The sequence below is a fragment of the Bubalus kerabau genome, chromosome 13, assembly GCF_029407905.1.
Source record: "Bubalus kerabau isolate K-KA32 ecotype Philippines breed swamp buffalo chromosome 13, PCC_UOA_SB_1v2, whole genome shotgun sequence".
NCBI lineage: Eukaryota > Metazoa > Chordata > Mammalia > Artiodactyla > Bovidae > Bubalus > Bubalus kerabau.
This window is the reverse complement of record NC_073636.1, coordinates 46,305,169-46,318,319: the sequence shown is the minus strand read 5'-3', so window position 1 is coordinate 46,318,319 and position 13,151 is coordinate 46,305,169. Positions and strand designations below refer to the sequence as shown.

The window sequence follows — 13,151 nt, the reverse complement described above, 5'->3', positions numbered from 1 at the left end:
TCATGTAGAATTGGGATCCAGTTTTCAAGGGTTCAGGTCTGTGCAAAGCAATTTTTTTTGACAGTTCCCTTGTGTGTAAAGTGAGGGGTTCCACCAGCTCTCGCCACATGGCTCTCACTTGGGCTGCTCCGGGAGCCCACACGCCGTCTTGTTCTGTTATCCTCTTCATCACGTGCAGGGTGGCGTCCAGACCACAAGGGCTTAGGCTCGGGTACACCCATCCATCTCTTGGGCAATGGATGCCTTAGTAAAGCTGATAAGGGAGAATCTGTGTTCCTAACACTCTCCAGGTGATGCTGGTGTTCTCTGTACCTGGGGTTGCTCTGAGTGGCCAGGGTTTGGCTTATGCTGTGCTCTACATTTGCCCATCTGGGTTTCTACTTACAGTTCGTTTTTTTGGGGTAAAAAACAGTATATTTTGAAAGAGGAAGGCATTTGTATTGAAGGCAAACTCAGGCATGGGCAGTAGCCTATAGCCTGGTGCGCATGCATGAGAAAGGCCTTTCTGCAAACTTCCCAGCGTTTCTTAGTTGTGCTAGTCACACAGATGCAGGGAGGCTTGGAGGGTGAGCATTAGCCCAGGCCTTCATTATAGGAAATGACAGGGGTGCTGGGTGCTGCTTATGGTGACGGATGTCTTCTGAGAAGTTTTGTACATCATTACAGCAGAATCCTCTTCATTGCCTCTGTCTGACGTAGGAAAATGAAGTCCTAAAGCTGTTAAGTAATTTCCCCAATTTCATACAACTACTAAATGGGAAAGCTGCAATTCTGAGGCAGTCCTGTGCAACTCCAGAGCCTGCGCTATGCAGAATTCTCCCCATTGTCACTCAGCACTGTCTCCTTCCTTATCTTGATACAATTACTGGTTTGGAGGTAGAAGGTACATTTTGCAGAGCAATGAAAGAACACTGATTTTTATCAGCTTAATATTATTTAAAAAAGTCAACATTTGGCGTAATTCACGTTTCTTGAAATGATGACCTATTCAAGGATGGGGATTTTTACATTTCTCAGATTTAATGAAGATATAGTTCAATGGATACAGTATTCTATAAAGGTTCCTATTAATATGTATGTGTAACAGAAAAACGGTGTCTCTTCAGGTGCTCAGAATGTGCATTTGGTTATGTACTTCTCAAAAATCCTTTCTAAAGTAAAAAAATTATCCAGTCATAGCATTCGGGACAAAAATTTCTGAGAATTATTTTTGTTATCTACTTCCTTTGGGAGTTGAAAAAACTATTTTCTTAAAAGTAAAAAATGTAGGAGTGAGGAAATAAAATGGAATTCTCGACATTTTCTTCCTCCTCATCATGTAACCTTTCTGAAGCACATGAGAGCTTTGTCTCTGGAGTTCTTCTGAAAACACAAAGGGGTGGAATCATGTTTATCACCTGCTCTGATGTAATAGTGTACAATGACCCCAATAATAAACGCTGATTTTTCTAGAAGCATTGTTTAGGAAGAGACTGATTCTTTTCCTCTACCTTTCCCAGACAACAGAGAAAGATACTTCTTTAGTTCCCAGCATCACACATTAATAAGGACATGGACAAAGTAGGGTTTTTATAGCAGTGGCCGGAATGGTGAATGTTTTGAGTGTTGAAAGAACATGGACAACTGAGCTTGTTGTGGAAGGGGACATGGAGAATTGGTGGAGGTGCAGCAGGGTTTCAAGCATATGAAGGGCTGACCTCTGGAAGAGGAGGGCAATTCATTCCATCTGACCTCTGCCGTCAACCAAAACTACCACGTGATGGTCAGAGCTGGCAGATCCTGGCTCCCTGTGAAGATGCTGCTCCTCAGAAGTGTCTGAGGGTGAAACGCTGCCATGGGCTGTTGTGAATTTGAGGAATTGCACAGACTTAGAGGGTGCTGTGGGGAGTTTAAACATCGGACACTGGACAAGGGCCTCCACCAAGCCCCTTGCCAATACGCAGGCTGGGGCACTGTGGTTTGAAGCTATTTACCTACAGGTAGGCACTGGTAATGGAGAAGGCAATGGCACCCCACTCCAGTACTCTTGCTTGGAAAATCCCATGGACAGAGGAGCCTGGTAGGCTGCAGTCCATGGGGTCACTAAGAATTGGACACGACTGAGCGACTTCACTTTCACTTTTCACTTTCATGCATTGGAGAAGGAAATGGCAACCCGCTCCAGTGTTCTTGCCTGGAGAATCCTAGGGATGGTGGAGCCTGATGGGCTGCCATCTATGGGGTCGCACAGAGTCAGACATGACTGAAGCGACTTAGCAGCAGCAGCAGCAGGCACTGGTAAGAGTCTAACTGCTTTAGGCATGTAAGAAAGATCTGGGCAAATCCATGATCAGGCTTCTATGTTAAAAATTTCCTTCTCATGTACCCCTCCTACATGTTTCTTCTGCATTCAAGCTTCCTTCTGTCCCCTTGGCAAGTTCCTCTCTTTTGATGGCAAGCTCTGTTCTGGAGCTCAAGTTATTCCACTGACCTCCACTCCAGACCAACAAACCCACCTCTTCGTAAGTCCAGTGGACCAGGCAAAGCAGGCCCCAGGAGTGACTGGAAGAAGACTTGCCAGCATGTCAGGGTACATCCATCTTCTCCAGCAGTGTTAAACGTGTGGGTGTCATAGGAGCTTGGGTCACAGCGACTTGGGTCACAAGCCTGCTGGGGTCTTTCTTCAGGACCACACCACTCTTGCCTCTCAGCAGTGGTCCTGTCTGCACTGAGTGCAGTCCTGGATGTGAGCATGTGAGAACAGTAACAGAGTCGAGAGGAGTGTCGATGTGTTTAAAAGGAAAGTGAACCACATCTCAAATCCCACCGCCTGCGATGACCCATCCCACCGTCTAGACCCAGAATTTTGTTACTGTTCCCACGTGCTCATGCTCAGGGCTGCGGTCAGTGCAGACAGAGGACCACTGTTGCGAGGCAAGAGTAGTATGGTCCTGAAGAAAGAAAATAAATCTCATCTCAAATCCAGCTTCTGAGAGAAATAAAGGCAGTTTTGTAACTTTTACAGGTAGTATAAATGTAAGTACATTCGCTAACATTCAAACAGACTAAATAACAGCCATTAATAAGCTGTCTGAATCCCAAATGCTTTTTCAGAATTCAGATTTGATGCTATAGTGATTATTTTCTGAATTGCTTCAGGTCTATCATTGCAAATTTGATTTTTAACTGATTAAATGGTCTCTTAGTTATCAATTTCTTGAATAATTATAGTGCAGAAACAATTTTTCAATTACATATTTGTGATACATGACCTGCTTGGGTGAAATGCAGGAAGATTTGTTAAGAAGGATCAAGTAGAAGAACATTTCATCTTAATGTGTACCTTGATATAATTTTCAAGGTATTCAAAGTTGTCAGTTTTATATTCAAATCAGAAACTACTTTAAAATTGCATTAGATGTATGTGTTTTTATTTATATATTTTATTATGTATTTGAAAACTGTACTAAAATTATGAAGCATTATTTTAAATACTTAAACATGTATATCTAAGGTATAAACATTAAATGTGTAGGCTGTATAACAAGTCTATTATTATGTAAAGAGAGATGTTATATAAAAAACAGATAATTTTTAAGAAGAATTAATGTGATTAATGTTCATGGAACTAATCATAAAGATTCAAGATAAATCTGATAGAACTGAAAAGGAAAATAGGCAAATTCAAAATCATTTCCAGAGGGTTGAACACCTTGTTCTCAGTAACTGATAGAATAAATAGACACACAAAACATGAGAGCATGGAAGCCCTGGACAGTACCAACCTGCTGACTTCACCTGGTCAACATTCTGTAGGATATGCCACCCAAAGCGGAGGAACCATGTGATCGTGAGGGGCACATGACACATTTGAGGACAGAGTGTCTGTCCTCTTGGCCATGAAACAGATATCAAAACATGTAAAGGCACTGAAATTATACTAAGTACGTTCTCTGAGCACAACAGAATTAAACTAAAAATGGCAGAAACACAGAGGTATCTTGGCAATATCCCAAAACTTGGAAATTAAACAATATTCTTTTATATAATCCAAGAGCCAATGAAGAAATCTCAGGGAAGTTACAGGATATCTTAACTGAATACAAATGAAGCAGAATTTATGAAACTGGGTGAGATGCACCTAAAGTTGTGCCTGGAGGGGGCTTTAATTCATGAAATGCTTACATTAGAAAATGAAGCATAGTCTCAAATTAGTGGTGTAAGTTTCCAAATTTTGATATTAGAAAAAAGAAAAGCTAATTCCATACCCCCAAAATTATAAAGAACAAAAATCAGTGAAAAGAAAACAGAAACTTAGAGAAAATCAGTTAAACCAAAACTGACCTTTTGAGAAGATTAAGAAGATTATTAAAAGTCTAGCTAGAGTGATCAAGAAAAAAAAATGCACAAATTTCCAATATTATCAGTAAAAGTGTGAGCTCACCATAGACCTTATTAGCACTTAAAAGATAAAAGAATATTAAAAAATTGTAAGGCAATATATTTGATAGATTAAATAGAAATTATGCAGTCTCACCCAAGAAGAGATGACCAGAGTAACCATGATTCCACTAAAGAAATAAAATTCCAACTCCAGATGTCTTTTTTGGTAAAATCTACCAAACAATTTTGGAATAAATAATAGCAATTCAACACAAAGTCTTCCTGAAAATAAAATAACATTTTTCGACTTGCACAATGAGACTAAAACTACTCTGAAAGCAAAGTTCGGCTCAGTTCAGTTGCTCAGCTGTGTCCGACTCTTTGCAACCCCATGGACTGTAGCACGCCAGGCTTCCCTGTCCATCACCAACTCCTGGAGCTTGCTAAAACTCAGGTCCATCAAGTTGGTGATGCCATCCAACCCTCTCATCCTCTGTCGTCCCCTTCTCCTCCCACTTTCAATCTTGTGCAGCATCAGGGTCTTTTCAAATGAGTCAGTTCTTCAAATCAAGTGGCCAAAGTATTGGAGTTTCAGCTTCAGCATCAGTGCTTCCAATGAATATTCAGGATTTATTTCCTTTAGGATGGACTGGTTGGATTTCCTTGCAGTCCAGGGGACTCTCAAGAGTCTTCTCCAACACCACAGTTCAAAAGCATCAATTCTTTGGCGCTCAGCTCTCTTTATGGTCCAATCTCACATCCATACATGACTATTGGAAAAACGATAGCTTTGACTATACAGACCATTCTGGGCAAAGTAATGTCTCTGCTTTTCAATATGCTGTTTAGGTTCGGAATAGCTTTTCTTCCAAGAAGCAAGCATCTTTTACTTTCATGGCTTCAGTCACCATCTGCAGTGATTTTGGAGCCCAAGAAAATAAAGCCTGTCACTGTTTCCATTGTTTCCCCATCAATTTGCCATGAAGTGATGGGACCAGATGCCATGATCTTAGTTTTTTGAATGTTGTGTTTAAGGTCAGCTTTTCCACTCTCCTCTTTCACTTTCATCAAGGGGTTCTTTACTTCCTCTTCACTTCCTGCCATAACGTTGGTGTCATCTGCATATCTGAGGTTACTGGTATTTCTCCCGGCAATCTTGATTCCAGCTTATGCTTCATCCAGTCCAGCATTTCGCATGATGTACTCTGCATACAAGTTAAATAAGCAAGGTGATGATATACAGCCTTGATGTACTCCTTTCCTGATTTGGAGCCAGTCTATTGTTCCATGTCCGGTTCTATCTGTTGCTTCTTGACCTGCATACAGATTTCTCAGAAGAGAGGTAAGGTGGTCTGGTATTTCCATCTCTTTAAGAATTTTCCACAGTTGTGATGATCCGCACAGTCAAAGGATTTAGCATAGTCAGTGAAGTAGAAGTAGATGTTTTTCTGGAGTTCTCTTGCTTTTTCTGTGATGCAGTGGATATTGGCAATTTGATCTCTGGTTCCTCTGCCTTTTCTAAATCCAACTTGAACATCTGGAAGTTCTTGGTTCACGTACTAAAGCCTAGCTTAATTTTTTTTAAATGGTTTTGCTTTTTTACTCTGAAAGCAAAACCATAAAAAATTTACAAGAAAAAATATTACAAAACAGTATTCCTTGTAAACAAACAGAGCAATCACCAAATTTTTAAAAAACCAAATCCCACTTTTCATGTATGCATCTAACAAACAGATAAAAAAGAAATTGAAATCTCTCACTACAATGTGTACATGGATTGCAAAGTGAAGAAGGTGCATGTGGTAGGAATGAGTGAGGTGGGTCAGTGGCAGCGAGCCTGCCCAGAATCACTGCCATGTCCAATTTGATGACTGAAAGAATGAAGGTACAAAACATGGCTCTGTGCTTCTGTAATTCCATAAACATCAGTCATTTTCATATGCACTTGAGTGAAGACCCTAAATATTTTAGCACTTTTTTTTTTTCAGTTTTGAATCTTATTCTTTAATCTGAAAGTTTTTTAATCTGCTAAGGATTTTATGCAGGAGTAACAGGATCAGGCATCTTTATATCCATCTTTACATTCCCTTTTTTAAAAAAACATTTAACATTAATGGTAACATTTTGTTTTTTAAGATAAAAGTCCCCTTTTATCCCCCCTCCCCCGCCAAAAGGGATAACAACTTTTTTTTTAAAATTATGAAAGTATGGTAACACATTTAGTGCTGTCACATTTTAGCAAAAGAAGCCCAGAATATTATCTCAGCTTAACCAGTGTTTTTATTCTATAGGCCCCCCCACCTCTGAACAGTTAACCGAATAAAAAGACACTGAACCTGGATTCAGGCCTGCAAGAGGCTCCAGGGTTACAGTCTTATGGTAAAAGCAGGAAAACCTACCTTGAAACCTCTTCCTCACAAGAGGCTCCAGGGTTGTAGTCTCACAGTAACAGCAGGAAAACTTACCTCGAGGCCTCTTCCTTTTCCAAATGTAGACAGAGAATGCTTTCTTTGGCTTTTACTGGCTCTGTTTCCAGGGACAAAGGAACAGATGGACTGAACTCTTTCTGCCCAGTGGGGTTTTAAGCACTTTTGATAATAAAAAGAGGGACTTTTCCCATATATTTCAGTATTGGTGAATGATTTTCACCCTTTTCCTAGTTTTATTCAGAGTCCTTTTGCATAAAATACTTTTCATGAGCCAGTATCTTTTATCAGAGCTTGTTTTCTTTTTCTATGGAATCCCTGAGTTCTTGGAATATTTATTAATACTTCTCACCTTCATCTTCAATGATGTAACGTGCCCAGTCCTGATAACCTCCACTCATCCTCACAGTCTAAGGAATCTCACCCACGAGAGAACCCTGTACAGTCTGTTGCACTTAATATGTCCTATGGAAATTTAATATTCTCACAACTGCTTTTACCCTCCCCACAAAACTCAACTATTTTGGAATAACCTCATATCTCCCTAAATAAAACCCAACTTCTCCAATAGGCCAAAGCAGGAGCAGGGGCCCAGGTGGCTGGGAGACCAGTGCTGAGCACACACACGCGACGCCTGGGGCTGCCTCCTGGTCCAGGATACACTTCCTCACACTGGGGCACAGTCAGAGGACTGCGGTGTCTCCCCTTACTTTAGATCAACACACACACATTCCACACTGACAAAGCATCTATCTACTCACACGTCTGCAGGACAATGAAGTTGAACATCCCGAGGCCCCTTACCGGTGTAAGGCCAATGGAGCTTGGGTCTTGGGAGCCGTCTCCTCAAGGTGGACTTCAGTCCTTCCAAAGTGAGGCACATCAGGTGTCTGGCTTCTTCAACCTTCCGGTAAGCTGCCGACTTCCTGTGGGCTTAACCTTACTGCCCAGGAACACATCAAGGAAACCCATCCAGGTGTGACACTGCCTTTAAACCTAGAAGAAGCAGGTTTGATTTTCAGCTCTTCACTTAATTGATGATGCTCAGCCTGCTCCTCTATAACACAGAGTATAACAATAATCACCATACCAGGCTACTGGGAAGATCTGAGAAACCATCTCTCAAGTTCCTAGCACAGTGGCTTATGCATAGAAGATGCTTAATAAACAGCAGCTACTGCTATTTTTGTCAACTTTATGTGGATCTTTTAAAATATTTATGTGATATTTATCATATCTTAAATATAACAGTAAGAAAAAGGCAGTGTGGTTTTTTAAATGGGTGAAATAGACTAGACAATCTATTATTATTTTTGCTTGCAGTGGGGCAGAAGGACCCATGCAGTCTTTATTCAGGTACCAAAGATCTTTGTCACTTCAGTAACCTGACTCTTGTTCACAAGGCATAGAGTCTTAAGTGGAGACTCATCTGTGTCCACACATACCTGTTTGCCTCATCTAGGGTCCTCTTGTCCACTGGGAGAGACTAGAAAGGGACTGGGCAGCAAAAAGCAGATGGGCAACTGCTTGGCCTCACACTCAGACCTGGATTTCAAACCTTTATCAGCTGCCAACTGTCTTCCCCTATAAAGGACATTGTGTTATAGCCTCATGACAGACTGGAGACCAAGAGTCTCTCATGGAAGGTGTGAGTTTAGACAACACTGTGTTGAAAGAACAGAGCTTGACTCCTGTCTCAGCCCACCCAGGATGCTCCAGTAGGACACCACAGGCAGGCAGCTGACATCCAGGAGGGACCCTTCACTGTTCCGGAGGCTGGGTGTCTGGGATCAAGGCACCTGTGGATTCTATGTAACGAACATTCATGACCAAGGAACTTGTTGGGGAAATTAGGGTAACTACAAATTGTTGTTCAGTCGCTCAGTCGTGTCTGACTCTTTGCGACCCCAAGAATCGCAGCACGCCAGGCCTCCCTGTCCATCACCAACTCCTGGAGTTCACCCAAACTCACATCCATCGGGTTGGTGATGCCATCCAGCCATCTCATCCTCTGTCGTCCCCTTCTCCTCCTGCCCCCAATCCCTCCCAGCATCAGAGTCTTTTTCAATGAGTCAACTCTTCGCATGAGGTGGCCAAAGTACTGGAGTTTCAGCTTTAGCATCATTCCTTCCAAAGAACATCCAGGACTGATCTCCTTTAGAATGGACTGGTTGGATCTCCTTGAAGTCCAAGGGACTCTCAAGAGTCTTCTCCAACACCACAGTTCAAAAGCATCAATTCTTTGGCACTCAGCTTTTTTCACAGTCCAACTCTCACATCCATACATGACCACTGGAAAAACCATAGCCTTGACTAGGCGGACCTTTGTTGGTAAAGTAATGTCTCTGCTTTTCAATATGCTATCTAGGTTGGTTATAACTTTTCTTCCAAGGAGTAAGTGTCTTTTAATTTTATGGCTAGGGTAACTACAAATTGTTGTTCAGTCGCTCAGTAGTGTTCAACTCTTTGCGACCCCATGAACTGCAACATGCCAGGGTTCTCTCTCCTTCACTATCTCCCAGAGTTTGCTCAAACTCATGTCCTTTGAGTTGGTGATGCCATCCAACCATCTCTGTCACCCCCTTTTCCTGCCTTCCGTCTTTCCCAGCATTAGTATCTTTCCCAAAAAGTTGGCTCTTCACATCACGTGGGCAAAGTACTGGAGTTTCAGCATCAGTCCTTCCAATGAATATTCAGGGTTGATTTCCTTCAGGATTGACTGATTTGATCTCCTCACAGTCCAAGGGACTCTCAAGAGTCTTCTCCAATACCACAGTTCAAAAGCATCAGTTCTTTGGCACTCAGCCTTCTTTATGGCCCAACTCTCACATCTGTACATGATTACTGGAAAAACCATAGCTTTGACTAGATGGACCTTTGTTGGCAAACTGATGTCTCTACTTTTCAATATGCTACCTAGGTTTGCCATGGCTTTTCTTCCAAGGAGCAGGGGTCTTTTAATTTTAAAAACAGATGATACTTGAATTGGATCATGAACCATCGGCAGGAATTTGACAAGCAGAAAATGCTGATCTCTGAGAGAGGTGCATGTGCCAGAACGAAGAGTGTCAGCCTTTGGGAGGCACAGACCTAACAAGACACAGTGGGGAGCTGGTCAGTTCCCCTCCTCAGGACCCAAGGAGAGGGGCCAAAGGGGAAGGGGCCCATGAGCCGCGTGGGGCAGAGTGACCCTCCAGGAACAGACGAAAAAGCAGATCCAAGCTGAAGGTCGACAAGCCTTTCTGTGTGACCTGGTTCTGAGACACCAGCTTGGCTCTCACAGGAGATCAGCTGCATGTGGGATTTCCTCTGAGAGTCTCCTAATTGCTTTGCGGGTCTAAACATCCCCCATGGTGCTGTCGGGATCGCTGTGGACAGCCAACTCCATTCTGCTAAACAAAACCAGCAATTTGGAAAAATTACAGCCCTGGATGCTCTCTCTTGGCACCACAAGGACACCCTCCCTGCTAATGGCTAAAAAAGAGAAAAAATTGGCTGGCGCAGCAGAGCAGGAAGGCCTCCTTGTCAATGCGGAATATGGTGCTCTACTGGAAAGAAAGTGAGACAGAGCACCATGAACTTGCACGAGCTAACCAGATGGTGGCATCTTACAAGGCGGTGGCTCTTTCTTTTTGAACAAAATTGGGACCTTCCGTTCTGCAGTGCCAATGAACCGCATGTAAATGCTGATGAGCAGTGTGTCTGGTATGGCCACGCCCTCTGAAGAGCTGGACCTCACCAGACTGGGGGCTCCTCCTCCCAGGGACTCTCAGAAACACAGGCCTGCGAGTACCCGAATTGTCGGATCTGAAGCTGGATGCTGAGCGTTACTCGGATTTTTATCTCCCTGCCGGAAACTGGCCTGAGAGTTCAGTTTCTGAAAATTTCAGTTTCACATCTTGACTCAAAAGTTCTTCCATTTGATCCTTTCTTAACATTCTAAACATATATCATAGCTCATGCTTCTTTTCCCTCACACATACCCACTCCCATGAGTCTTGGTCACATATGTGGATACAGACAAGTGCTCAGGCTTCCCACCCGAGGCAGGAGCGAGCAGAAGAATAATCTGACAGACACTGCGTTTCTTTCATAACAAGTGTAATAATGCTAACAGCAGAGTAAGCGGCATTCTCTTGTCCTCTGATTCCCTAAGGGGCATGGCTGTGAGCAGGTCTCAGTATTATCTCAACTTTTCAAACCAGTGCACAGGCGGGCATCTGATGGCTGGGAGTTCACTAAGAGCAAGTCACGACTCACCAGATGGAGTTACGGCCCCTGTGGCAGGTCAAGACTGCCCCATGGCCGCAGGGAAGACCTGGTGTTTCCTCTATGCTATTGTCTTTCACATAGTCTGAGTCAGGAGTCATGTTTCACATCTTTTAACTTTCACATGATTTTCCTCCCAAATTGTTCAAGCAGGACCTGTCTGGTCTCACATTCAGACACAGATGACCCGTCTTATTCTGGACCGTCCCATGTTTCTATTGATCCTCTTTTCAAATGACTGACTCACAAACAAAACAGCATGTTTATTACAGGTTAGGACTTTGCTGTATTTTGTGTACTGTCTTCCTGATTTCATGGACTTTCAGTGCTCCAGATGGGTCTCTGTGACAAGGCTCGGCACTCCTAGGGGGCAACACATTGTACACTCTCCCCACGGGAGAGACCATGCCCCACATGGGCAAAGCCAGACTACTCCTGGGCCCCTCTCAGTGCATCTGCTCCTCTACTGGTTTGTTCCAAAGGGGTGTGGAGCTTCTCTATTGGACCCTGGACTTCACAAAAGCCCTCTAGTCCACAGGCGATTATCTAAATTGAGGGTCAGAAGGTAAAAACTCATAATTTGCAATGATAATGATGTCAGTCCTAACTGTGCATCTTGATCTGAGGCTTTGGAACAATCCCAGCTATGAACTTTGGTAGCGGAATGATGTCAGTACACTGTGGGTGAAATGTCCAAAGAAATGGGAAATCAGCATGAAAGTATGGTAAACCATAGACGTTTTAGGACAAAGGACTTTGGGCTTATGCTCCCTGACAATCTTCACGTAACCACAAACCTCTCTCCCTCCCAGCCTGCTCTTCAGTCATTCCTATTACAATCTTCCGTTGATTCCAATGAGGTGTCTGTTCTATTAGAGACTCCTTTAACCAGCTCATCACTACTCTCCCCTCCTCATGTTCCTCTTATGGAAACACCCACATTTAGTGCTTTTGGACTGCTGTTTTCATTTCCTTTGAGATCATTTCTGGAAGTCCAGATGGGTGGAGAGATTCACTCATATTTCATACTCAAATGTCTTCACTACACCTTAAACTGTCATCTATCAAGGACGTCAGTTAAACCCTTGCTCAGTTAGTAGCCTCTGAAGTTGTCCTGGTAACCACGTGGTTTTCCTCTTCTCTGCTTTTATCACGAGGATGGCCATGAGTTTTCATGATACCTGTGTGGGGAGGAGCTGCTCTAATAAACTGTTCTATAGACAATCTGCAGAGGGTTCATGGGACGGTGGCTTCCCCTCCGAGAGTGCTTCAACTCAGCCATGCCTCAGGTCGGTCACATTACGACCTCCTCTTCACAGAAGCACTGCTTGTGCTAACATTTTTCTGTTGCTGCTCTCATGCCCCAAATGAACATATATTGGCTCTTGATTACTATGCATCAGGCCTGAGGGCGATGCAGAATATCATCCTACCCATCTTACAGATGAGAAAACTAAAGCTGTGAGGTTTAAGTGATTGCCAAGTGCATCTAACTCTTAAGTCTGAGGGCGCACACAATGGGAGCCAAGTCTGATTCCAGAACACAGAATGGCTCTGTTGCTCTGCATTCCTGATGGAAGTATCTCCTGGCTTCTTGGCAAAAGCTAGATATCTGAACAAAGTGGGGCAAACAAATCAAATGACACTGCATGGATCCTGAACGGCTGGCTCACGGGAAATGAGTGTGTCTGGACACAAGCAACACTCACTGCTGGGCCAGACACATGGCCAGCCTCACAAAGAACCTGATCTCCAGTGTCATGTTTACTAATAAAACTGGAAGCTACAGTGTCTTTAGGGGAAAATGTATGCAACTGCAGCTAACAAGTAAGGATTTATCTGATTCATAAAATTGGCACCTGCAGTCTCAGCTCCCTTGGCCAGTCTTACATAAATGTTCTCAAAACAACAAAACTCACAGAGCACCACAACACTCTAGTGAGTTAAACCCTCACTTCTGTGGCCCTCCTGGTCCTCCGCAGATTACTGCCTGGTCCCTGAGGGCACAGACACAAGCAGAGAACCAAACAGGAGGTCATGGTCCCTCCTTGTGTGTCCTGGCTGGGGTCTCTAGAGGCTCTGCAGATTTCATGA

The 13,151-nt window shown here is 43.3% G+C and overlaps 1 pseudogene; it reads right to left on the bottom strand.

Moving 5' to 3' along the window:
- The window catches only part of LOC129625179 (small kinetochore-associated protein-like), a 45,811-nt pseudogene extending 32,992 nt beyond the window's left edge, over positions 1 to 12,819 (bottom strand).
- Between the last annotated feature and the right edge of the window lie 332 nt (positions 12,820 to 13,151).